Below are 27050 nucleotides of genomic sequence, written 5' to 3'. Positions count from 1 at the left end.
TGGAAACCAGAGCACCCCGTGTGTCCCTGTGGACACAGTAAACAGCAGCCTCCGTGGTTTTACTCTGCTTGGACAGAGTGCATCACCTGCCAGCCCACAGAACGGTTGTACTCTCAGAGAACAACACTCACTCCATGCCACATCCCCAGGGCTCGCCTGTTTTCCTTGTCTGCCACTCCTGTTGCCTTGACTTCCCAGGAAACACCACTGATGCCATGCAGATTTGCTCTGCCACAGGTCGTTTTTAACTCAACTGTTTACTTTCAGCCAGCTTCCACCACAGCAGTTCAGAGCCAAACCTAAGGTGAGACATTAACTTGGCCACGCCAGCCCACGTCCAGGTACTACATTACTGCTGTAAGGCTGAGCTGCCTGAGGGTCACAGCCGTGATCAAAGAGGGGCAGGAGCTGATGTACAGCAAGCCAAAACCAAGCCATGCTCCCCACAGCATCTGAGGTGCTGCACTTCTCTGAGCCCAGACACTGCTGGGTTTGGAGATGCCTCTGGGCCACCCATGGGAGCAGAGAATGCTTTGCTGGGAAAAAACAATTAGCAGAACCTTGCCAGCAGCCACAGGCAGGACTTGAACTCAGTGCCAAAGCAGCTACATCCTGCAAGGCTTCACCTTGAGCATCCAACTACCCTGCTAGGGTTGACAGAAAGGGACAGTTTATGCCCCTTTACAAAGAGCCTGGTAGAAGCTGGTGGTTGAATTTGGGTGGCCTGACTCTGAGGAGAGGTCATTTCCAGCAGAGCAGAGCCGAAGGCACTGCAAAGCTGAGGCTGAACACAGGCACTCTGCTCTGTGGTTTGTCTCTAACACAAGCCCCCAGACCATGGGAACAACACAATCCACTGAGACTCCTGACCTGGAGTGCAGTGAACAGTTCATAGTAGTGGCTCTCACACACTGCTTTAATGTGCTTGTACCTCGGGGTTGCATCTAGTGGTCTCAGCCTCTTTGATGCTAAGTTGGTTCCACTCTCTTCCCATGAGGAAGATATCTTGGTGCAAGTTTTCCATCTTCACAGAAGGGTCAAAAACAAGCAGCTGCATGGATCTGTAGCATGACTGGACTTGAAAACACTCGTCCATAGGTCCTGGACTGCTAGCAGCAATTCCCTGCCAGCCCCTCTGTGGCCCTTTTTCCAGCAGAGCCCTCCGAACCCTGTCTCTCCTGCAGCTGCAACGCTCAGGTCCCGGCAGCACTGGAATCGACACCCCCAGATGTGTTACAGCCTCCCTCGTTTTGCAAGTCTGCTTCAGGCACTCTTGTTTCCCTTGGGGACATCACTGATGTGCCCAAACAGAATCAGCAGCCAAGACAAAGTTTCTCAAGCTGCCACCCCCTCTTGCAGCAGCAAGAAGCTGGAAGAGCAAGCCTTGGCTCCAGGGAAGGGGCTGAGCCCACCGGCTTTGTCCCACCCTACCCCGGGAGTGCAAAGACAGCAGCTCTCCAAGGTGCAGAGAAGTCAGCTCCCTGGCAAGGGGTATCCCCGGCAGGAGGGCATCTCAGCGTTTGCCCCCTCTGCCTCTTTGCCAGCCAAACTCCGCCTCCGCTGTCGCACCCTTCTCCTGCGTCCGTTTCGTTCCCGGCTGCGCTGAGGCTCCTCCATCCGCCGCCTGCTCACCGCAAATTACTGACTCCGTGTGTCTGCAGGAAACATGCCCCATCATTGGCGGCTGGACCAGAAGACAAGGGCGTGTTAGCTCTGTGCCAGGCACACACACGGAGCCATCTTTCCAGCTGCCGCTGTTTCCCCTGCAAGGCTGCCAAGGCTCCAAGGAGAGCTCCCTGAGCCCGCAGAACAGCTACCAGCTCAGACAGCATGGCTTAAGCGCCCTGAGCCCAGCGGTGCCTCTGTGCCCCAGCACCCAGGCTCACACACACACTTTCCACGGATGCTGCTTGCTGACCAAAGACCAGGCTGCAGGAGCCGGCAGAGCTCGGGGGAGGCACTGCTGTTTGCCCCAGGGCAGACAGCTCCCCTGGGCTGAGCACGCCTCTCAGCAAGCAGTGCACTGCACCCCAGGGTGCCTCCACAGGAGCATCTCTCACCGTCTTGCAGATGGTGTGATTGAAGGACAAATCCCCACTCTACCTCCCCACAGAAGAACTTTGCCATCACTGCCAGTATTTCTTTTTTCCTTCTCCTTCCCCAACTCAACTCTACAACCTCAACAAATCTCATCCTGCCTCTCCTATGACTGCAGCTATCTGTTCACTTCTCTAGAATGGAGAGGACCACTTCTGACCAGACTGAGACTTTGGAGTTTTGCTTCTCTTCTGTTCCCTCAAACAAACGTGACTAGAACTGAGGCTGAAGGCATGGGCTTCAACTGAGAGCCTTGGGAGGACAAAACCCCTTTGCCTTCAAGGACTGAGCTGCCAGAAGCACTGTCCAGTCTAGGGGAAATAATGGTGAAAGAACATACAGAAGAAGTGAAGCATAATGCAATAGGTCACTACATGCTGATCGATGCCCAGCCAGTCCCAAGCACTGGACCATCAGCTCCCTTAGTTTTACTGTTCAGCATGACATCATACTGTATGGAATATCCTTCTGCCTGGTTTGGGTCAGCTGTCCTGGCTGTATCCTCTTCCAGCTTCTTATGTACCCCCAGCCTACTTCCCAGCAGGACAGTACAAGAGGCTGAAAATCTTTTGGCTTAGTGTCACCACTGCTCAGCAACAAAGAGAACATCAGTGTGTTATCAACTTTACTCTCTCCCTAAACCCAAAACACAGCACTAGAGTGGCTTCTAGAAAGAGAATTAACTCTATCCCATTCAAAACCAAGACACAGGCTACAACCAGAGCTGCACCAGTGAATCCAGAATTCATTCCTTCCTTCATTCCTACTGGAAGGGACAAGGTAAAATGCCTTGTCCATAAGCTTGGCATGAGGAGAGATGCTAGGAGAGCTCTCAGGAGACCTGGGTTTGGTGTGTTCACAGCCGCCTTCAAAACAGATAAAATGCAAAAGCTGTTATGTGCCCCATGTACATGTTCTGCTGACAAGCCTAGGCCAGGGTAGTCAAGGCTGGTGTTAAGTAGAGCCATGTTTCTCCAGCTCTCTCTCCATCTGTCTTCTTCCTGCCCCAACGAGCAAGCAGTGCTCTAGCCAGGACAGTCAGTGCAACAGCTAACTGGATGTGGGGTTGCTGTTATAGAAGCAACCAGGTTGGAAGAGAGCTCCAAGCTCAGCCAGCCCAACCTAGCACCCAGCCCTGCCCAGTCAACCAGACCATGGCACTAAGTGCCCCAGCCAGCCTTGGCTTCAACACCTCCAGCCACGGCCACTCCACCACCTCCCTGGGCAGCCCATTCCAATGCCAATCACTCTCTCTGACAACAACTTCCTCCTCACATCCAGCCTAGACCTCCCCTGCCACATCTTGAGGCTGTGTCCCCTTGTTCTGTTGCTGGCTGCCTGGCAGCAGAGCCCAACCCCACCTGGCTACAGCCTCCCTGCAGGCAGCTGCAGGCAGCAATGAGCTCTGCCCTGAGCCTCCTCTGCTGCAGGCTGCACACCCCCAGCTCCCTCAGCCTCTCCTCACAGGACTCTGCTCCAGGCCCCTCCCCAGCCTTGCTGCCCTTCTCCAAACACCTTCCAGCACCTCAACATCTCTCTTGGATTGAGCAGCCCAGAACTGGACAGAGTTATATAGCTCCTAGAGATAAGATGAGCTACTTGTGTTATCCAGGACATAACTTGGTCTGCAGTGGGTAGAGAAGCAAGAAATCTGGGTCTCTGCAGAGTTCTTGCACATTGGGCAGATAGCTCATCTCAGTGTCCACACCTAAGAAGCATGGATAGTCTAATGACATCCTGTGCCAATTTATCTTCCCCTGAAAATGAGGCTGGGGGCTGTACACTCTCCAAGTGGTTTCTTATGGCTTGTCACTGTGAAAGTGTCCACTCTGTGCCTGGGCTCATCCTCTGCAGCATGGCCACATGGTGCTGCCCGGGAGACTTAGAGGCATCTTTCCAAAGCAAATGCTTGCTTGGATTCAGAACAGTATCTTTGCCAGACAAAGGGGCTACAAAAAAAGCTGGGGAGGGACTTCTTAGGCTATCAGAGAGTGACAGGAGTAGAGAGAATGGAGCAAAGCTGGAGGTGGGGAGAGTGAGGCTGGAGGTGAGGAGGAAGTTGTTGAGCAGGAGAGTGGTGAGAGGCTGGAATGGGTTGCCCAGGGAGGTGGTTGAGGCCAGGCTGGCTGAGGCTGTGTGCAGCCTGCTCTAGGGTAGGGTGTCCCTGGGCATGGCAGGGGGGTTGGCACTGGCTGCTCCTTGTGGTCCCTTCCAACCCTGCCTGATTCTATGATTCAAATTATACTGCTCCATGCCTTCCCCATCCAAAGGCAGCATTTATAGCCAGAGCTTTTACCATGGAGCAGGGCAGCACCCTGACCTCTGCCAGGAGGGAGAAGATGCCTCCTCTCTTCCTCTCAGGGGAAGGAAGTGTGTCCTTAGTCTCAGTCCAAAATGGCATGGATGAGTACAGCAGGGGCAGCAACCAGTGCTGGGAGGAAGAGTCCCTGTGACAGAGCCCATTTGAGGTTTGGAGTGAGGCATGGTGGTGGGGAGAAATGAAACACCACAAAAACACAGGAGGAGTGCTAAAGACACACAGTGCCACTTAGGTCGGTGTGATTAAAACCCCGTGTGCTGTCAGAGCTTATGGGCATCTCATTCAAAACCTATCACTTAAAAAACACAGCTGAGATAGAAGTGTTGTCAGAGGGCAACTGAAAATAAAAGTGAGCATCTGGTGCTCGTTAGGCAGTTGTCTCTGCCCACCACATCTCCATGCAGCCACAGCCTGCTCCACATCTGCTTATCTCTTGCCGGCCCCTGGAAACGGCAACCTTGGCTGAGACTCAGCCCTTGGAGAGGGGATGGCCTGGGGGGAGGTGTAAGGGGGCTCTGCTGGGGGGGGATTTCTAGGTGGCAGCAATCAGCTCTTTCCACACTGCTCCTCTGTCCCTGCACGCTGTTATTACCGTATCTATCCCCAGGCCTTCCAGCCGTCCCTGCAGGGCATTTCTGACACGGTACCCACTTTGTCTCCCAAGCTAAACCCTTCAGCTTTCCACCTTTTGCTCACTTTCAGCCCTGCCTAGTGCCCACAGCATACCTAAAGCACACACAGCTGGCAACCCTAGCTGGATGAAGGACTCCAGGCTCTTTCACCCCACCCTGCAATGCTATTCCAAGCCCAATGCCTCATGCTGCAACCCCGGACCACCCACGCTGCAAAAACATGGAGGGTATCAACATCACAGGAGGAACATGAAAGGCAAGAACCCATCTCCAATAAACACTAGCCTAATAAGCCCAACATTTCCTGGAGGTGTTGGGCTGGCAGATGGCATCTAGCTGCCAAGCACAGACTCCACCAGGGATTCCTTGTCCCAGGGCAGCCTCTGCATTTGTAACCCAAACCTACGTGCAGAGCCATGGAGATCTGTGCTTAAAATACATTACAGGAGATCCCACTCCAGCTAGGAAACCCTCCAAATACACCCAGAAAGGCATTGCTGGGGAGAAGAACAAAAAAGGACCAGCACCACCACGAGAAAACAGATAAATGGCAAGGCCTTGCTTGGTAATTACAAAGTATTGGATGAAGGAGCCTTGTTTAATTAATTAAATGGATGTGAACTAACTCTAACCAAACAAGAAGGAACTGCACAACTGGGGTGTGGCAAACGGTGAATAATGATCTCCTTTCCTTTACTTGATCCCTCTGAGTTCATGGAATCACAGAATCAACCAGGCTGGGAGAGACCTCCAAGGTCATCCAGTCCAACAGATGAAGGAATTCATGGAATCATAGAATCATAGAATCACCTAGGTTGGAAGAGACCTCCAAGGTCATCCAGTCCAACCTAGCACCCAAGCCTATAAGGAAGGTGTACACTGGCAAGAGTTGTCCCCAAAGAACTTTGTCCTGGGAGAATTTGCTTACCTGGGAGCAAGTCCACACACTGTTTATAGGGGTAGAACAGCAAGCCTAAGTGAGACAGAAAATGAACCAGTCCATGGCTCATGCAAAAAGCCCAGACAAGATTAAAAGCATATAGGACCAAAGCCAGAGCTGGATACAAGCTACAAACTGCATCAAAGGGATGTATACAGGAGAGAAGCTATCTGGAGGACAGGTTCAAAGGCTTCCAGAAGCAGAGGCCAGGCTGCACCCAGCCATACCAACAATACAGCTCAGCAGAGGACTAACACCCTGAGATGAGCTGAAAAGGGGCTCCCAGGGCATGAGCAGAGCATGTGTGTGGAAGTCCCATGTGAGGCTAGTTAAGGTAATTAATGCCTGGCAGTACCCTGAGGAGCCTGACAGCAGAGCTTCTGTGCCAAGGGAGGGTAAAGATGGAGCTGCTGTGAGAAGAATCAGAGAATCACAGAATCAGTCAGAGGTGGGAGGGATCACAAGGAGCAACCAGTTCCAACCCCCCTGCCATGCCCACAGACACCCTACCCTAGAGCAGGCTGCACACAGCCTCAGCCAGCCTGGCCTTAAACACCTCCCTGGGCAACCCATTCCAGCCTCTCACCACTCTCATGCTCAACAACTTCCTCCTCACCTCCAGCTTCACTCTCCCCACCTCCAGCTTTGCTCCATTCCCCCCCATCCTCTCACTCCCTCACAGCCTCAAAAGTCCCTCCCCAGCTTTTTTGTAGCCCTCTTCAGATCCTGGAAGGCCACCAGAAGGTCACCTGGGAACCTCCTCTGCTCCAGCCTGCACAGCCCCAACTCTTTCAGGCTGTGCTCACAGCAGAGCTGCTGCAGCCTCTGAGCATCCTCCTGGCCCTGCTCTGGACACTCTCCAGCATCTCCACAGCCCTCTTGTCCCAGGGGCTCCAGAGCTGGATGCAGGACTCCAGGTGGGCTCTCAGCAGAGCAGAGGGGGAGAATCCCCTCCCTGGCCCTGCTGGCCACACTGCTCCTGCTGCAGCCCAGGCTCTGCTTGGCTCTCTGGGCTGCAAGTGCACACTGCTGGCTCCTGCTGAGCTTCTCCTCCAGCAGCATCCCCAAGTCCCTCTCCTCAGGGCTGCTCTCCAGCCACTCACTGCCCAGCCTGCATTTGTGCTTGGCATTGCCTCCACCCAGCTGCAGGACCTTGCCCTTGGTCTTGTTGAACCTCCTGAGCTTGGCTTGTGCCCACCTCTGCAGCCTGCCCAGGTGCCTCTGGATGGATCCTGCCCTCCAGCCTGGCTGCTGCAGCACACAGCTTGGTGTGGCAGCAAACTTGCTGAGGCTGCACTCAGTGCCTCTGCCCATGGCACCCACAAAGATGCTGAACAAGGCTGGTCGCAGTAGAAGGAGGTGAAGGAAGCAGGCACTGCCCCAGGAGGAAGTGGCAGCTGGAGGAACAACATCCTGCCCCTGGTCTGTTTCAGAGGGGCTGGACTCACAGAACAGATTTTGCTGGAGTTTGCCCCTGCAGTCCCCAGGGAGGGAGTCACTAAGGCCATTTGCTCCAAGTTTTCACCCCAGCAGCAGTGCTCTGTGTTTAGCAGCAGGGTGTGCCTGCTCCCCCAGGCTCTGGAGAGCAGGGGCAGATGCCATTTCAGGAACAGGGGGGTGTGCTTGTCTGTTTGGCACTGGGGTGTTGTGAAGGCTGCTTGATTTGTTTGTTTGTTTCTTACATCTCCCAGGGGAAGTTTCTGGCAGAAAGCACCTCCTGAGAAAGCTCAGGCCAGGGCTTGCTTTGGCCAGGAGCTCAGGCACTCTGTGTATGGAGAAACAGGAGGTGAGGAGAAGTGTCAGGCCAGAGAGCTAAGGACTTGGCTTTACTCTTTCATGTGGCCATCAGGCAGGAACAAAAGCCACCAGAAATCAGAAGTAAGCTTTGCCCAGAGCACAACTCAAACCTCAACACAAGCCATGGGAAATATTTCCACTGTAATTTCTTGTCACCATTAGGCCTCCTGTGTGTGATACGTGACAGAGGCTGCTCTGCTTCCTGTGGGGATCAGTGGGAGACTGCCCACTTCAGCCTGGAGCCAGCTGAAACCTCTGCGAGCAGGGAGAAGGAGAGACATCAGTGCAACCCAACCTTGGTGTCTCTCCATCTCTCTCCAGGCAGAGGGTTCAGATGGAGAGACATCAATGCAACCTAACATGTCAGAGATGCTAGAGATGTTTTTTTTCCTTGGAATTGCATCCAAGGCAGTTAAAATTCCCTATGGGGGCACCAGTCAGCCTGCTTTACCTTTGCCACTTGAACTACTTCCACAGGGATTTCCTGCTAAGAAATCCACTGAGGTCTAAAATATTCTGATGGGGAAATCTCCAGACAGCCAGAGGCAAGAGAAAGGCAGAGGGCTGGGTTGTTGTTCACAGCAGTCAAAGATCTCCCCTGGCACAGCTTGAGACTGTGTCCCCTTGTTCTGTTGCTGCTTGCCTGGCAGCAGAGCCCAACCCCACCTGGCTACAGCCTCCCTGCAGGCAGCAGTGAGCTCTGCCCTGAGCCTCCTCTTCTGCAGGCTGCACACCCCCAGCTCCCTCAGCCTCTCCTCACAGGGCTCTGCTCCAGGCCCCTCCCCAGCCTTGCTGCCCTTCTCTGCACCTCAACATCTCTCTTGAATCGAGAAGCCCAGAACTGGACACAGCACTCCAGGGGTGGCCTGAGCAGTGCTGAGCACAGGGGCACAAGGACCTCCCTTGTCCTGCTGCCCACACTGCTCCTGAGCCAGCCCAGGATGCCATTGGCTCTGCTGCCCACCTGGGCACACTGCTGCCTCAGCTTCAGCTCCTCTCTCCCAGCACCCCCAGGTCCCTCTCTGCCTGTGTTCTCAGCACTGAAGAAGGAAGCACAGCACTCCAGCACCCAAGAGATCACCTTGGGAACAGTAAAGCACAACTGTCACGGTTTCATCCTGCACCGCTTGTGCTGGGAGGTCACCAGGGTGTGGATGCCACAATCCCTCTCCCCTCCTTAGCCTCCTTCTTTCCACTGATCACATCATCCCTTTGGACGATGGATTTCCCCACTTTTAGCTCCAGAGCTGATGCAAGAGGACAGCCACCAAAGCTAGCACTTGGCCATATACAGCAGAGGACTTGATGTCCTGGTCCCACCTGCTGCAGCTCATCACACATGCGATACTCCTCATCTATTAATGCCTGGCATGTGCCACCTCAGCTATGCCAAGTGCAAAAAGCCTTCTTCCTTCCCCCATCTCCTTCTGGGCCTGGCACAGATCTGCAGAAAGAGGCAGTGTAGTGCTGGCTATGACCAGACAGCAAGTAGAGGTTACTGTCCCTGGCCAGCTGGGAATTGTACATCTCCTGTCATATTTGTTGGTCACTCATCCTCCACCACCTCCCCCTTCCTATTTACCCCATCGCCCAGCTGCTGTGTCTCATCTTTTATGCCTCTGGGACATGGAAATTCAATTAGGATAGTTATTGCCAAGTAGGACCCGACTCTTCAGCTGCCTCCTAAGATACATAGCTGCAATAATACTTCAGTGCTCATTTCCCTTCAAAGGTATTGTCAAACTCAACTGAGTACATTCCTACTGCATAAGCAGAGAGAGCTACCTCAGGCTCAGCAGCCCAAGGAAAACAGAGTTTAGGAACTGTACAGTACAGATGTGATAGTTTGGGTGTTCCCTGCCCCCCTCACTCTTAGGAAATCACCCAGACTAGGCTCAGCCCAGCTGGAAATTAAAGAATGGAGCTTTCTATTTACAGCTTAGCACCAGATACAGGCAGGTAGTTACAACAGATACAGCTAGAGACAGACATAGACAAGTTAAAAAGTGATACAGAAACCAGAGTGCCCAGGAGGTGTTGGAGAAATTCTTGTTAGCAGAGCACACAAAATTGATAAACATGAGCAACCCGTGCTGGGAAGACCTTGAATCCATCCTGGGAGCTTAGATAGCAGGCACAGGATGGCTTCCCCCCACATGCAGCTGCATGGTGGGCAGAGTTTAGCCAGCCCCAGAGGCTGACCCTCAGGTTGTTATGGTATGCTGACCTATCTATGCCTTACAAGTAACTCGGACCCTCTGACTGTAACCAAGCTTAAGCTGAGCACGCCTCTTGCTAGAGTGCATATAAGTCACTGCATCACGGAAATAAAGTGGATTTGACCATCTAGCCATATTGGTGACCAAAGGTAAACGACCAGTTTAAACTCCAACAAGGAGGGGCTCCCAACCACCCTTCCTCCTTTACATCCCTCTACCTTATCCCAGACTTTGCCTTACATGGAAGGTGAGTTTGGGAGGGTAGGAAGCAGAGGGATTAGTTACACAGACAGCAGGTTAGGAAGAGAAGGGAGGCAGCCAATGCAAGAGAGCAACTCTGTGTTCTTGTTCTTACCCATCCCAGCAAGCCTCTGAGTGCAGCAGACATCACCACTGTTTCCTTTCCACAGCCTAGCATCTGATTCCTCTCACTAAAATATCCCAGCTAGGCTCAAACCAGCACAACAGATTCACACTTTGGCAGTGATGTACCCCAAGATATTCTGAGCACATCCAGAGTACCTGATAAGGAATGTTTTAGGGGAAAACAAACTTTGAACCTTCACTGAAACAGCCTAATACCATTACACATCAACATGAGATGTTATTCCTTCAGCAAGCAAATCCCCAGAGCAGCTCCAGCTCATTACAAGAACTATGGGACTGATTGCTTACAAACTACCTGAAGGGAGGCTGTAGCCAGGTGGGGTTGGGCTCTGCTGCCAGGCAAGCAGCAACAGAAGAAGGGGACACAGCCTCAAGCTGTGCCAGGGCAGGTCTAGGCTGGATGTGAGGAGGAAGTTCCTGGCAGAGAGAGTGATTGGCATTGGAATGGGCTGCCCAGGGAGGTGGTGGAGTTGCTGTGCCTGGAGGTGTTGAAGCCAAGCCTGGCTGGGGCACTTAGTGCCATGGTCTGGTTGGTTGGGCAGGGCTGGGTGCTAGGTTGGGCTGGCTGAGCTTGGAGGTCTCTTCCAACCTGCTTGGTTCTATGATTCCCACTGGAAACATCTTCCAATTTCCTATTGCCCAGGCAGCACTTAGGCTCTGAGGCAGGTGGCCAGGCAGAGAGTTAATGGAATCTGTCCCTAATCCAGGTGCCAAAGGACACTGCTTTGGGGCAGCCTTCAGTCCCTCTTTGACTCCCTAGCCTGAGCTTTCCCTTTCTGCTTCTGGATGCACTCAATCCTTCCAGCTTCCTCTCTCCATGCTGGAAGAGGCAGAGCAGAAAGAGGAGAGGTTTTCTCCTCCCCGTCACGCACTGCGCCCATGCCTGGCATCGCCCTCTGCCTGTGCCACCCCTGCCCCCGGGGCTGCTGCCACAAAGAAGAGGTTCGGCAGGCTCTCTCGGTCAGCGGCAAGCCGTGTGGTGTGGCCCCAGGAGGAGCCGCAGCCGCACTCCCCGTGGCGCATCCCTCGTCCCGGGGCCGGCCGCAGCTCCGCAGCTCGCAGGCACCGCGCACGCAAGCGCCTGCAGCGGGGGAGCGATGGCAAAGGCAGGCTCAGAGGATGCGCACACACAGAGGCACAGGAGGCTGGCGCCTCTCCCGTGCTGCCTGCCACATGGGCCCCAGCAATGCCTGTCAGAGCCAGCCAGCCGCTCACGGGTGCTGACGAGGCAGTTTCAGCAGCTGAAGGACTTCTCTGCTTTCCTCCCTCAGCCCATAGCATTTGGACTTCTGGGTTTTTTCTCCTCTCTTTAGAGCCGTCTGCTCCCGGGAGACATTGCCCAGCCGTGGCATCGGCAGCTGACTGCCTGCTGCTTGGCTAGGAAGTCCTCTCTGCAGGGCTGGGCCAGCATGGGGATGAGGTGAGGTCTGAAAGCAAACAGATCCTCATAAAGTGTCACCTATGTTATCTCAAAACTGGCTAGAGGAGGTTGGAGATCTTCCAGCCTGACTGCTGCAAGGTTGCAAGTTGAATGCACTCTTCTACCCTGAGCACAACTGCTACCTTCACATTCCTCCATCCCACCACTTCCACCAGCCATTCCCCCCTGTCCTAAAGCTCTTCCCCACCTCTCACTCTGCTTTCTTCTCTTCAGAGCTTTCTTTATACTCATCCCTCTGCCCCTCCTTTGACATCCAAACCTGATCACTCTGTGGCATATCTCAGACAGTTTGCTAGTACTTGGCACAGGACACAACACAGCCTGCAAAGCTGCCTAGGCTAAGCTGTAGGGCAGGAGCTGTGCTCAAGAGAAAGGGACACAGAAGTGTTTGGGGGAAGAAATAGAAAGTGATGGCAAAATCATAGAATCACAGAAACAACCAGGTTGGAAGAGCTCCAGGCTCAGCCAGCCCAACCTAGCACCCAGCCCTGCCCAACCAACCAGACCATGGCACTAAGTGAGATCCATGCTGGAAGAGACTTGTTGCTCCTACTGCAATTCAGGACTTCCAGTCCTCCTCCTGGGCATAGAACCTGCACCAGAAACAAAAGAGGGAGATCCCAGGTTAATCCAGATTCTTCCAAGGAAGATTACAGGAGACCAGATCAAGTCTCAACTTCACAGAGCCACAGAATCGGCCAGTCCAGGTCCCTCTGGATGGATCCTGCCCTCCAGCCTGGCTGCTGCAGCACACAGCTTGGTGTGGGCAGCAAATTGCTGAGGCTGCACTCAATGCCTCTGTCCATGGCACCCACAAAGATGTTGAACAAGTCTGGTCCCTGAAGGACTCTGCTTGTCACTGGCCTCCCCTTGGCCATGGAGCCACTGACAGCCACTCTTTGGGTGTGGCCCCCAGGCTGGTTTTCTACACGAGTGGGGGAGACAGGCACTTGGCTAAGGAGGTTTCATTTGTGTGCAGAAGAAAGCCTGCTTGGGCAGAAGCAGGGAAATTCCTTTCTGGGGCACATGGTCCTTCTAGAGTCGGTGCCAGTGACACATTTGGAGCTGCTGATCTGGGGATTTGAGTCCTTGTGAAGTCTGCCTCTGGCTTCACAGCTTTTGTGAGCTGCCGTGGAAAATGCTTCGACCCTCTCAGCCAGGTTCAACCACCTCCTTTCCCAGCTGTAAAAATAACCCAGGGTGGGACAGAGAACTACAGCCTCTCCCCTTCCCCTGGACCTTAGCAGATGCCCTGAGGGATGGTGAAAGCCAACTCTGTGGAGGTGTCAGTGGAATTTGGCTGCAGAAGGAACTTGGTTTATTCTGTCATCCATCAGGGCTGTGATTGCTGCCTGGCAACTGGCAAAATCAGCTCATTTCATTCAACCAAGAGTGAAACTCTAGAGCTCCTCTGCTTGGAGGTCTGTCCAACTCTCCACACACCCCTGTCCTCTGGTTGAGTCCAGCCACCCAGGAATGCCCAGCAGGTGAGACTTCAAAGTAGGGATGGGGTTGAGCTCTGACCTAGTCAAATGGAAGGACAATTAGCTTTAGCTCAGTTTCACAGAGGCAGAGTCTCTTAGATTGGAAAAGCCCTTCAAGACCCTCGAGCCCAATCATGAGTTTCACACTGCCAAGTCCTTGACTAACCCAAGCCCCTCAGCAAAGCCTCTAATCACTATGAACCACTATGGTTGGAGAGCACCACCAGGGTCAGTCACTCCAAACTCCTTCTCTTTTGCCACATTCCCTGCAGGTGATATTTGTTGTCTTGCTCTGGAAAGATGTGGATTTTTCAGGACTAGTTGGAAAAATGTTTGGACCAGTGGAAGTAAAGTTCTCCCACGCCCATCCTGACGGGCAGTGCATCTCTGCTGGCAGGCAGAGGGCTGCAATGGGGAAGGCAGCGTTCACCCGGGGCACTGAGGTGACAGAGATCCCTTAAACTCACTGCTCACCTGCAAGGGCAAGACAAAAGTCTCTGCACATCTGCAACTGCACTTCCTCTAGTGGCTCCTGTTATTTTTCTGACCTGACCAGATGTGTAGGCAGAAATGTGGGAAAGAGAATATCTAAGCATCTCTCTTTGCCCCTATTACAAGAGGGCTGTGGAGATGCTGGAGAGTGTCCAGAGCAGGGCCAGGAGGATGCTCAGAGGCTGCAGCAGCTCTGCTGTGAGCACAGACTGAAAGAGTTGGGGCTGTGCAGGCTGGAGCAGAGGAGGCTCCCAGGGGACCTTCTGGTGGTCTTCCAGCATCTGAATGGGGCTACAAAAAAGCTGGGGAAGGACTTTGGAGGCTCAGGGAGTGCCAGGACTGGGGGCAATGGAGCAAAGCTGGAGGTGGGGAGAGTCAGAGTGGATGTGAGGAGGAAGTTGTTGAGCAGGAGAGTGGTGAGAGGCTGGAATGGGTTGCCCAGGGAGGTGGTTGCGGCCCCATGGCTGGAGGTGTTTGAGGCCAGGCTGGCTGAGGCTGTGTGCAGCCTGCTCTAGGGTAGGGTGTCCCTGGGCATGGCAGGGGGGTTGGCACTGGCTGCTCCTTGTGGTCTCTTCCAACCCTGACTGATTCTAAGATCCTGTGCAAACCTGAAACAGAAGCTCAGAACTCATAAGCATCCCTAACCCTCCTGGAGGACACAGCCTCAGGGGGTACAGGCAGGACACTGGCACAGAAAGCCACCTATGCAAAGCAAACCTTTTACCTGCCCAGATGCAAGACTTCTGACAAATACCCAAGCGTGCAAGGACCATGGAGCTGTGCTGATTCACAGCAGCTGAGGATGGATCCCTGGAAAATCACTTGCAGGTGAGCTGTGTGGAGTTGCCCAGAAGTTGCTTGCTGGTTTCTCTCTCTCCTCATTCCATGCTGCCAAAACATGTTGAAGCTGAGGATTCACAGGCAAGGCAGAATGGTTCCCTTGGGAGAAGCTGTTCCACACATGCCTTCCCAATAAGCTATCCCAGCAAAGTGGCAATGTTAGAAACCAAAGTGGTCATTGCTGGCAATTGCAGCAACAGACAGAAACAGCAGGGGGAGGAGGGGGAAAAATCACAATTTCCTGCACATTTTTTTCTGATAGTTCCACCCAAAAAAAATGAAAAGTTGGGCTATGCAAAAGAGAAGAATGGTTCAAGCAAGCAAAGCAACTGCCAGCACCTGCTTCCCCAAGTGCTTGCAAATGCCATCAGCTGGTTTCCATAGCCAAATGCCATTCCTTTCTGCAGCCATCAACGCCTTCCCCACTTACTCACTGTGAGTAATGGGAGGGGGAAGAGATTGTTGCCTTTTTTCCCAGGGATTTTAATTGAAAAAAGTCTTCATTTTAACTGGAAAGTGTTCTCTTTGACTCCTCTCCCCTCCCCTCAGAATGGGTGACACCACCGTGTCTGCAGGGCAAAATCCTTTGTCTTTAGTCACTTGGGCTGGCTCAGGAGCAGTGTGGGCAGCAGGACAAGGGAGGTTCTTGTGCCCCTGTGCTCAGCACTGCTCAGGACACACCTGGAGTGCTGTGTCCAGTTCTGGGCTCCTCAATTCAAGAGAGATGTTGAGGTGCTGGAAGGTGCCCAGAGAAGGGCAGCAAGGCTGGGGAGGGGCCTGGAGCAGAGCCCTGTGAGGAGAGGCTGAGGGAGCTGGGGGGGTGCAGCCTGCAGCAGAGGAGGCTCAGGGCAGAGCTCATTGCTGATTGCAGCTACCTGAAGGGAGGCTGTAGCCAGGTGGGGTTAGTCTCTGCTGCCAGGCAAGCAGCAACAGAAGAAGGGGACACAGCCTCAAGCTGTGCCAGGGCAGGTCTAGGCTGGATGTGAGGAGGAAGTTCCTGGCAGAGAGAGTGATTGGCATTGGAATGGGCTGCCCAGGGAGGTGGTAGAGTCACTGTGCCTGGAGGTGTTGAAGCCAAGCCTGGCTGGGGCACTTAGTGCCATGGTCTGGTTGGTCAGGGCTGGGTGCTAGGTTGGGCTGGCTGAGCTTGGAGCTCTCTTCCAACCTGCCTGATTCTATAACTCTATGATTCTAAGATTCTGTGATTAAACATTCAGCAGCAGAAGACATTATCTGGCTAAGTCCTCTCTGGCCAACTAGGAGTGGCAGGACAAGACCTCTGAGTTTATAACCCTCCTCCAAGAAAGCCAAGCTTCCTGGGCACATTCTCCATCACAAGCTCAGTTGTGCTAATAGAGCTACCAAAGCCATGCTGGGGAGGAGAGCTGTTTGTATTTATTCCTTCCTGGGCTGTAGACATTGCCAGTAGAGCCTTCAAAATAAGACAAGACAAACCCTCTGACTTGCTGCCCAGAAACTCAATCCCAAAAGCCTCCTCCCAACCTCTGTTTACAAAATTATAAGCTTTCTTTGTCCTAACCATTTTCCTGTTACAATAATGATCTTCATCTTCTATCTGACTTTTTTTTTCACTGGCACATGGAAAATATGACCTCATCCTGAAAGGATTCCTTACAAATCAATACAGAGAGAAGGGGACACAGAGAGATATTTGCAGTGAATCAACCCTCGAAGTAGAGCCATGTGGAAAAGGAGCTGCAAGAACAAGCAGATAATCCCAAGCCCTTTCCTGGTAGGAGCAGGTTATGTTTTCCATACTCTGTCTCTGTTTTCTGTGTCACAAAACATGTTGGGATTTATTTTAAACAGGGTTTTTTTTTTCCTCTTGTACCAGTCCAGTTATGAATACATCAGAGGGGTGTCCAAAAATTACAAATGCTGGCTTGCTTTAGGTAGCAAACGGAAGAACTGAGATACTGAGTTCAAACCAGCTAAGGCTCAGCCCCTTTTGAAGTTAAGAGCTCAGTTCAGCAGCAGAAACTTGACTTAGAGTCACAGAAGCATAGAGTCAAGCAGGCAGGAAGAGAGCTCCAAGCTCAACCAGCCCAACCTAGCACCCAGCCCTGCCCAAGCAACCAGACCATGGCACTAAGTGCCCCAGCCAGCCTTGGCTTCAACACCTCCAGCCACAGCCACTCCACCACCTCCCTGGGCAGCCCATTCCAATGCCAATCACTCTCTCTGCCAACAACTTCCTCCTAACATCCAGCCTGAACCTGCCCTGGCACAGCTTGAGGCTGTGTCCCCTTCTTCTGTTGCTGCTTGCCTGGCAGCAGAGCCCAACCCCACCTGGCTACAGCCTCCCTTCAAGGAGTTGTAGACAGCAATCCATCAGTCTACATCCATCCAGATGTAGACTTCCATCCATCAAGGCCCCTTCTGCTGCTAGAACACTCACAACCAGTGCAGAAGTCTGATTTTCCAGTGCTTTGTAATTTCTTTCACCCATTTCTCCTTGCTGGCAGGGAACATGCTTGGAAGTAGACATACTTCTCCATCTCCATAAAGTGAACTCTGTCATCACCATCTCCTATGAGGAAGCTTGGCAGGATTGAACATCTGGCAACTGAGGAAGCCACTGGATTGCTGAGTTTTTGGAAGCACTGGACAAGGAGCAACCTATCTGAGGAATGCATCAAGCTGGTGGTTAGGTACCAAGGCATTCTCCTAAAGGAAAGACATGTAGAGACCACCTGGACAGAATGAGTTCTGGCTCCTGCCCAGGGGACCAAGGCACATCCTCTGAGTAGTTCACTCCCACAGTGACCTAAAACTTGAGACAGGTGAATTAGTGAAATGCCTGCAGGGAGGCTGTAGCCAGGTGGGGTTGGACTCTGCTGCCAGGCAAGCAGCAACAGAACAAGGGGACACAGCCTCAAGCTGTGCCAGGGGAGGTCTAGGCTGGATGTGAGGAGGAAGTTGTTGGCAGAGAGAGTGATTGGCATTGGAATGGGCTGCCCAGGGAGGTGGTGGAGTGGCTGTGCCTGGAAGTGTTCAAGAAAGGACTGGATGAATCACTTAGTGCCATGGTCTGGTTGGTTGGGCAGGGCTGGGTGCTAGGTTGGGCTGGCTGAGCTTGGAGCTCTCTTCCAACCTGTCTGACTCTGTGAGTCTGTGAATAAAGGCTGTTCTAGCTCCACTACAAAACCAAACAGAACTTTAGCTACTCTGACACAAAGCAGTGCCAATGAGATTGGAGTTCTGTTCCACTTACCCTGGCAGGGACTCTCAGCCATTCCCTCCATGCTCCTTCAGTGCTTTGCAAAATGCTTCACAGATTCACTCCTGCCCTTTCCACAGTGTGACAAGAGAGCAGAAGGCAGCAGCTAACAGAGAGGAGCTCAGCCAGCACCCGTGGGTGATGGGAGAGCAATCAGCAAGCCCAGCCCTACACAGGCAGGGGGCCAGCAGGCCCCCCGGCCTTTGATCCCCTCCACCACTCACCCAGAGTGCACACACCAAGGTAGGAGACTCACCAGTGGCGACTGGAGGAGGATCCTCTGCCCAGCTGGGCAAGCTTAGAGCTGCTGCCTCTTCTGGGGCCGATTATAAAGGGGAGCAAGCAGGGAGGGCAAAGTGGTCACACCTGGGGTGGGAGGAGACTGCAACAGCACCCAGGTGCTGTGGGTTTGGGGATAAAAGGGGGAGATGTGGTTGATTCTATGGTCCTCACCTGCCCCCTCTCTCTCTAGAGAAGCCTGAACTGCACTTCTAGGGTTGTGTGATGTCACCTCTCAAGAATCCCCCCCCAGGGAGCTTCTACCTGGTTCTGCATCCTCAAGACACATCACTGGAGGGAATTCTTCACCCCACTGAAAAATGACAAACCCTCCCTTGATGTCATGGTGCTGACTCACTGCTTGGAAACCTGCACATGCTCTGAAGCAAAGGTTAGAAGTGGCTTGGTGCCATCTGCCCTCCCTTGAGCCCTCCAAGGGAAGATTACTTCCAAACTGGGCAGTGCTGTCCCCTTGGTCCAGCAAGGTCTCAGTGCTTTGATTTAAGTCACTAATGCTCTCTGTCCAGACCCCCAGATCTATCTAGACCTGGTGTTAGGGCTTGCAAAGGAGGAAAGCATCTTGCTCTGCTGGATCACTCACTTCAGAGCACTGTGCCCTGGCTCCCAATGCCATTTGTGTCCCTGGCCAGCTGCCTCTGTGAGAGGGTTCAATTGCATCAGCCCTACTGCTGCTCAGCAGTCAGTGGGACAAACTCTGTCCTTACTTGGATCCAGGCATAATCTTAGGAGAGCTGCAAAGGCAGAAGCAAAGTAAGATTTGGGCCTCCTTCTTCCATCCTTCTCTCCCTGGAGAGGCAGCAGCTGACTGGGAGCTTGCTTTGTGTGGTGTTTTCTCTCTGTGCAAAGCGATTCACCTTCTGGGGCTGTCAGCCCCAGGTGTTCAGAGCAGTGTGGCCATACCAAGGTTTCCCTGCTGCCCAGGACAGCTTGTTTGGCATCTGTGAAGCACAGCAGCCTTTTGGGAATGCCCTCCCCAAAAGACTGCTGCTCCTAGGTCACAAGAACCAGTCGCAAGGGTCGGAAGTTGTTGGCAGAGAGAGTGATTGGCATTGGAATGGGCTGCCCAGGGAGGTGGTGGAGTTGCTGTGCCTGGAGGTGTTGAAACAAAGCCTGACTGGGGCACTTAGTGCCATGGTCTGGTTGGTTGGGCAGGGCTGGGTGCTAGGTTGGGCTGGATGAGCTTGGAGCTCTCTTTCAACCTGCTTGATTCTTTGATTCTGTGGTTCTATGTTCAGTTTGGAGAAGAGAAGATCCAAGGAGACCTTATTGTGGCCTTCCAGCATCTGAAGGGAGCCTGCAAGAAAGCTGTTGGGGGACTTTTTAGGGTGTTAGGTACTGACAAGACTGGAGGGAATGGATCCAAGACAGAGGAGGGGAGATTTGGGTCCTGGTCCACTTGAGGTGCTGTTGGTTTGTTCTTCCGTGGTGTACTTCACTCTGTCTTTCACAGAGCAATGCAGCCATGCAAGGCCTGCCTCACATCTTCTTTGGACAAAGCAGAGACAAGAAGCCACATGAGCCAGCCAGGAGGGCTGCACAAAAGGTGGTTTCAGGAGGAGGAGTAACTGATGTACCAAAGCTTCTGTCCATCATCATCCAGTTCATGCAACATGCACAACAAACCTGTTGCCTTCTGTTCACAGTTTTGCTGCACTGAGAAACAGCTCCAAATAATCCATGCACTCTGATTGCACCCTGCCTTCTCCAGGTGTGCCAGACCAACCTCCTCCCCTTGCTCCATGGATGGACAGAGCTGGGCAAAGGAGGAGCTGGGCCTCCATGGAAGCCCCTGGATTCCTAACGCTGTTTGCACTGCCAGACCCAGACCTGATGGTTACAAGACAAGGTCCTGAGGGCATGACCAAGTCCTGAGCTCCTGCAAGTGACTGAGCAGTGGGGGAGTGCAACCAGCGTTAAGAATCCACTCCTTCACTCCTTGAAGCTGAGGGTGACTCTCTTCACCTTTCCAATGGCTGCCTCGGAGGCTGCCAGAGCTCTGTGTGCACCAGCTGTCTGCTTGCATCCTTTTGCCCCCTCCCCCAGGAGAAGCTGGCATTCCAGCTATCCCAGCGCTCCCCTGCCTTTAAAGAGATGGGTCTTTCCTAGCGTGTCAAATACGCCAATCCATAAGAGGAGCAGCACCGAGCCTGGAAAGCTGGCCCGGGACCGGGAGAAGAGGAAGTGTCTGTCATACACACACGGGGCTCCATCAGCCAGGCTCTTTGAAGTCATCCCTGGCCTCCCGCTCCCTTCGCTGCGCTCAGCAGCCCCATCGGCAGGGACCGGCTGCCCTCTAGCGGTGGCACCCCGCACTGCCCGCTCGCAGCCAGGCTCCTCGGGCGGGGAGGAAGCCTCCTTCTCACCTGTGCGAGGACATAAAGCAAGGTCCCACAGGACTGCAGAAGCCAGAAAGGGAGGAAATAGACGAGAGAGCATCCGGCAAGCCAGAGGGAATCACAGAATCACAGAACATTACAGGTTGGAAGGGACCTGCAGAGAACATCGAGTGCAACCTCACTGCCAAAAGCAGAGGAGAATCAAAATCAAGCAGGTTGGAAGAGAGCTCCAAGCTCAGCCCTGCCCAACCAACCAGACCATGGCACTAAGTGCCCCCAGCCAGCCTTGGCTTCAACACCTCCAGCCACAGAGACTCCACCACCTCCCTGGGCAGCCCATTCCAATGCCAATCACTCTCTCTGCCAGCAACTTCCTCCTAACATCCAGCCTAGACCTGCCCTGGCACAGCTTGAGGCTGTGTCCCCTTCTTCTGTTGCAGCAGAGCCCAACCCCACCTGGCTACAGCCTCCCTGCAGACAGCTGCAGACAGCAATGAGCTCTACCCTGAGCTTCCTCTGCTGCAGGCTGCACACCCCCAGCTCCCTCAGCCTCTCCTCAAAGAGGTCACAGGACCTCCAATTATCAGTACTGCTTTGACACTTGCACTACCAAACCCCTCAGGATCTCCACCAGAGATGCAGCCCAAGAACTGGTGGCTCCGAGAGGACATTTGGTCAAAACAAGGTTGAGGGGGAAAGCAGAGAGGAGAGAGCAGAGTGCTGGCCTCAGGGGCAATTTAAGAGGCCAGGCAGACTATGGCTCAGGTCCCTGGGTTCATGCCTCATGCTCTTCTGTCCAGTCACTTCTTCCCCCACGCAGCAGGTTCTGCAGTGTCTGAAGAGGGGATGTCTCCCTGCTTCACTGTGGTGCAAAGGGGAGGAAAGACAGGAACGAGCTCACAGCCAAGAACTTTCTCCTTGCTGGAAGGTGTTTAGCATCTCCCTCTGAGTAGAGCTGAGGCTGGAACTGGAAGGCCTTGGGAATGAAGGACAGTTGTAATCCAGCAAGCTGAGGCAGACAGCAGCCTGCTTGAGCAAGGCTGAGATTTCTTTCACATGAAAGTGGAAGATATAAAGATGTATGAAACTCTACCTCCAGTGCTATCTATACCAAAGAGTTCAAGGGGGGCTGCTTTAAAGCAGGACCTTGGCAAGAGTTGCTGCTCCTCCTCACGTCTTACTGAGTGGTGCTCTGCCAACATGTCAGCTTGGCTGCTCCATATGTCCTAGGCATTCCAGGCATGTCCTACAAACCTTTCTGGTGCTCCCAGGGAGATTACTGTCTCCACAAACAGCCTCTCCCCTCGCTGCTGCAGGGTCCCAGCGGCCTCTGAGCACCATCCGCCCAGCTGAGGAGCCAGAGGAGTGTCTTTCCTGTCGTGCCAGAAACGGGAACCGGGAACGCGGTTGAAAAGGTCTCTGAAGACAGTGCTGGAGCAATTGTGCACAAGGAACCCATTTCTCCATCCTGCCCTGAGTAAGCACAGAGATCCATGGGGAATGGAGGTGCACAAGGCAAAGCTGGTGGGAGGGAACTAGTATAAATGGACAGAGATGTTTCAGCTGAGGTGATCATGGCCACAGTTGTTCATGGACCCTGGGTGCTCACAAGGAGCCAGAGGCTGGCAAAGATGTGGCATTTCAGAAACTAAAAGATGGAGTCACCTCTCAGAGGGCATCCAAATACCACAGTAAACCCTCGAGGGACAAGAGCCCACTCACATTGTCCTGGGGTACTGACTCAATCCAAGCTGTCTCAAAGAGAGGCTATATCCTGGGCCACCACAACCATTTTCTCCCACCCTACACAGCCTTTCCTCCTTGGTTTTGCTCTTCTCAGTTTAGACCACTTGAAAAAGCCCAGCCCAGAGAGGGAGCCCAAATGAGCAGAAGCCTTTCCAGACGGCTCCACAGCCAGTGGGTGATTCTTTCCCCCCGTGAGAGCAGGGGAAACAGGCAAGGATGGCTCAGCAGAGACACCTAGAAGCACCGGGTTAAACATGAGATCTCAGGAAAGCCAAAGGCATGTCCCCTCAGGACAGATCGCTCTCCCACGAGCAGCCCCGCAGCCCGCCGAGACAACGAGGGGCTGCGGCTGTGAACCGCTCTCCGCTGCGGCCCTCGCGAACCACTGCAGCGCATCCCCGCGGAGCTGCGCCGGGGCCGAGCTCGCCCTGCGCTCGGCTTCAGCACAGCCTCCCCTCCGCCTGCTGTCCGCCTCGGAGCCCGACTCCGCTGGCAAGGGAGCTGTGTGCAGTCGTGAGAGGCTGCTCCTGCCGGCTCCTTTTATCCAGCTGGCGGAGTCTTAGACAATGAGCTTGCAGATACTTCATTCGCTCCCGGCTCTGGCTCTTGCCTTTCCCCTTGGAGGAGAGAGGGGAGAGTTCCTCGTGGGTAGCACTGCCCTAGGAGGGGCGAGAGAAAGGAGCCCAGAAGATTGCTTCTGTGCTGCTCACAGTGAACACACACGTGTGCAGTGTCTGCCCCTCTCAGAGGACCTTCCCAGCCGTCTGGCACCGTTACGAGCTGCACATGTCTGTTGCTCTGACTCGCACAGGAAAGCTCAGAGTGGAGCCACCCTCACCACCATCACAGAGGCACAGAGTCTCTTAGACTGGCAAAGCCCTCGGAGCTCATCGAGTCCACTCATGAGTTTCACACTGACAAGTCCCTGACCAAATCCCTCAGCACAACATCTCAGCACTGTGAATGGCTGTGGTTGGAGAGAACCACCAGGATCAGCCAGTCCAATCTTCATCCCAGCAGCCTTCATCACCAGACCATAGCCTCAAGCACCACATCCACTCTCCTCTTAACCACCTCCAGGGATGGCAACTCCACCACCTCCCTAGGCAGCCTGTGCCAGTGCCTGACACCTGCTCAGCAAAGAACTTCCTCTCAACAGCCAACCTAAACCTGATGCAACCTGAGGCCATTTCCTCTTGCCCTATCATTAGCAGTTTGGGAGAAGAGACCAGCTCCAGCCTCCCTACAGCCTCCTAAGGTCCCCTCTCAGCCTCCTCTTCCCCAGACTAAACACCCCCAGCTCCCTCAGCTGCTCCTCACAGGCCATGTTTGTCTGCCCTCTCCCCAACCTCGTCACCCTTCTCTGCCCCTGCTCCAGCACCTCAGTGTCCTCCTGTGCTGTGGTGACCCAAAATGGGCACAGCACTCGAGGTGTGGTCTCAGACAGATGCCACATGCTTAGGCCACACAGCTGTTGCAGTATCACCAGGAGAGAGACATCTCTCTGTGCCTTCAGCCTGGCAGACAGAGACATGGGAGAGAACTCAAGAGTTCAAAATGATAACCTCTATTTGGGGACCAAACACTCTCTTCCCTGCCATCAGCAGAATTTTCTGCTAGTACCAGTTGCCATCAGGCCATGTTGATGCCCTGAGCCCCAGGTGGTATCTGGGGAAGGCTTATTTATTACTGGAGATGAACTGCATGTGTGCCTCTGCCAGGCACTGCCTGAGCCTGATACAGGAATGTGAAGTGCAAGCAAATACGGAGTGGCAGCCAGGAGGTAGGCTGAAGTAACAGGCAGTGTCTGGCGGAAGCTGCACTACATGTGGGTCTGGGACTAGCACTGCTGGGATTGCTCTGCACCCAGCTCAAGGTGCTCCTCCTACTGAAGCCCAGTCGTGCCTCCACCCAGCAGGCTCCCAGCCCCTTCATCTCAGGGATGTACAAACCCAACTGCTTCTGAGCTTGTGTGTCCCAGACAGAGCAGTGGCAGCACAACTTGGAGGCACGCTGCAGGTGAGGAGCTACAGGAGAAGCTGGCTGCAGGCCATCGCCTCCTGCCCATCCTGCTTTGGGAGTGCATTGCTGCAGCGCCTCCATCACTTGAAGGCATACCCCTGTAGATGGAGCCAGAACCTCACAAGGCAGGAGAGCCCAGTCCTACCCATCTCCCTCTGAGCGACAGAGTAGACCCAACGCATCACTTCGCTCTGAACAGGGAGTAGCCCAGCCCCTCTCCTCCCTGCCCCAAACACTTCCAAGGGTTTTATCTCCACTCCCTCTCCGAGTAAACCCTTCCACGTTGTCTCTTTTTACTCAATACTTAACCCAAATCCCCGAGAAAGATTTCCCCAGCCCTGTTGGGGTGGATCAGGGCACTGACACATTGTGTCCTCTACAGATGCCTGGGCCCACTCCCAGGGAAGGAGTAAGGGTCTGGCCCAGGGGACAGAAACTGCTCCAAGCAGGCTGCTGGGGAACGAGAAGCTGACTGACCCCTTTCTTTTCCCTCTAAAGCTCCTGTTTTGGTGCTGCTCACTCTCAGTCTGTGCATCAATAGGAACCTTAGGCTCTGGGGGCTCTTGGGCAAAGAGTCTTTACCCCTCCACTAAGGAACTGGGCTGTCACCATGGCATGCAATGGCCAAGCAGCTCAGGAACGCAGTAACTCAGCAGCAGCATCCCAGAGACCAGGGCGAGCTGAGGTGTGTGCTCACACTCATCTGCATGTGGAGCCTTGCCCAGAGGGGTGTGTGGCAGTGCCCAGTGCACCCACCTCCCCAGACAGGACCATCAATCAAACCTTCTAGCCATCTTGAGTAACGTCAGCACTAGTTTTCACTGCAGATCCCAGTCCATCTTGCCCACAGCACTGCAGAACCTCAACTGGTCTAGGAAATGGGATGCAAGTGCTTGGCAGGCAGGGATGCAGCACTGGCCAGGCCCAGCTCCGGGTGGACAAGTCCCTGTCTTGTGCAGCAATGGGGCAAAGGTAAGTTCAGGAAGTCTGGGAGAACATGGCTTGGGGGGGGATGGAGGGGGATGGAGGGCTTGTGTGGCTGCAAAAGGAAAGGGGACAGGAATGCTGACCAGGGTGAACACAGATCATCCCAGCCACAGGGTGGCTTTTGCCCACATCTGGTCTGCTCCACCCTTCCCACCCTGGGGAGGCTGCCTGGCTCCTGACCTTTGCCCAGACAGGATGCTGGGAAGAGTCAGGTCATGTCATGCTTTCTGTCACTTGAGGATACTCCTGAGGGGGGGCCAGCACCAGTGACAAGCTAGGAAAGAGTACAAGCAAAGGAAGATTGAACTGCCTGATCCCCACCACTGTGCCCCCATTTTCACTCCAGATCTGGGGGCTATTTCTAGCTTAGTCAATGGCAAATAATGGTGGCACAGGGTTTCTGTGCAGCAGCACCTCCCTGGGCTCAGAACGTGGCTTTACAGCCAGCTTTCATCTGCCAACAGCACCCCACACACCATCCAGTCCTTGGACCCCAAGGCCTGGACCTCCAAATCTGTTAAACAAAGGTTGCTCAGAGTGCAAGCACATTTGCAGAGGGTTTGGCTAGGGATATATGCTCTGGGTGAAGGCTTGGTACCCCCAGCCCCAGCCCCAGCCCAGTTTCCATACTGACAAGAAGCCCATCCTCTTCTCCTGGAGCCAGCAGCAGAGAGGAGCAGGAATCTTTGCTGCTTTTCAGGTTCAGGTGGCTCAGAGCCTCCAGCACGGGGGCTGAAATCAGAAAAAAAACACTGATTTGGGCAACCCAAGGTAGGGACTCGATAGGCATAGAGAGATGCGATGTGGGAAAGGCTTCCTGGCATGGAGCTGCCTTTCCCGATGGTCTCATCACAGCCACCAGCATGGCCTGGGGACAGCAGCAAGCTGCAATGAGGGAGACCCTGGAGAGGCTGCACTGCCAGAGTCAGGGAGGGGAAGCGGGCGGCAGATAAGAACACGTCGAGGAAAAACACAAACCAGAAGCTCCCGAGGAATTTTGGAAAGGAAATGGGGAATTAACTGCAGAAAAGCAGGGGGGTGGAGGATGGGGGGGCGAGGGGGTGGTGTGATGCAGTTTATGGCTCGCACTGATAGTCTGTCGGTGCCTGCTCACCAGGCACTGGCCGCCTCTCCTTCCTGCCTGGGGGACATCCCCCAGCGGCTGTCCCAGCCGGGCAGGAGCATCAGAAATGGGCAAGCAACTGGTGCCAGCTCCTGCAGGATCGATTCCAGCAGAACTCAAGAAAGAAACAAACTCAAGAAGAGCTGACAGGAAAATACCATCCCTGCTGTGTCAGACAGGGAGAGGACGCTGCAGGTCCCGTCACGCTGGCAAGTAGCTGGGGAAGAGCGGAGCCAAGGCTGGCAGATACCATGTACCTCTGGAAGTCCCATGGCACAGCCTGGCTTGGAAGGCACATACCTTGGGAGCTCACTTTTACAGCCCCACGGCTGTTTCTGTGGGGCTAGAAGACACCCCCATCCTTTCCCCTTTCACCCCTCTTTGCCTCTCAGCACAAACCACGGAGCAGAGGGTCCCCACACATGCAGCCCCCTCAAGCCAGCCCTCGCCCTGCAGCTATTTTAGAGAAAGGCAGGAGGTATTTTTAGTGCTGCCGGCTCCCAGGAGAAGCTCTGAGCCTCTGAGCTGCAGCAGCACTGGCGCCAGAGAAACTGCCGCTGCTCTGGCTGATACTTCTTGTATAATTAAACTCAATCCATCCCGGGGGCCAGGCCTTGGCCACCAACTCAGCAAGGAGGGGAATGAG

General features: G+C 54.0%; 2 long non-coding RNA genes across 4 annotated transcripts; both read right to left on the bottom strand.

Moving 5' to 3' along the window:
* Nucleotides 1-238: 238 nt before the first annotated feature.
* Nucleotides 239-12424, bottom strand: LOC135187086 (uncharacterized). Of its 2 annotated transcripts, none has more exons than XR_010307188.1 (2): nucleotides 12335-12424; nucleotides 239-1684 (listed from the first exon to the last, which is right to left on the bottom strand). It is a non-coding gene; the product is annotated as an uncharacterized LOC135187086 (long non-coding RNA). The 2 variants fall into 2 exon arrangements; XR_010307189.1 differs by having other exon boundaries at nucleotides 12340-12424.
* Nucleotides 12425-12691: 267 nt separating this feature from the next.
* On the bottom strand, nucleotides 12692-18182 carry LOC135187079 (uncharacterized). Of its 2 annotated transcripts, XR_010307184.1 has the most exons (4): nucleotides 18147-18180; nucleotides 17885-17996; nucleotides 14534-14697; nucleotides 12692-13357 (listed from the first exon to the last, which is right to left on the bottom strand). It is a non-coding gene; the product is annotated as an uncharacterized LOC135187079 (long non-coding RNA). The 2 variants fall into 2 exon arrangements; XR_010307181.1 differs by lacking the exon at nucleotides 17885-17996 and having other exon boundaries at nucleotides 18147-18182.
* Between the last annotated feature and the right edge of the window lie 8868 nt (nucleotides 18183-27050).

This window comes from Pogoniulus pusillus, chromosome 2 (assembly GCF_015220805.1).
Source record: "Pogoniulus pusillus isolate bPogPus1 chromosome 2, bPogPus1.pri, whole genome shotgun sequence".
Lineage (NCBI taxonomy): Eukaryota > Metazoa > Chordata > Aves > Piciformes > Lybiidae > Pogoniulus > Pogoniulus pusillus.
Note: the sequence above shows the minus strand (reverse complement) of the source record. Positions and strands in the feature narration are given on the sequence as shown.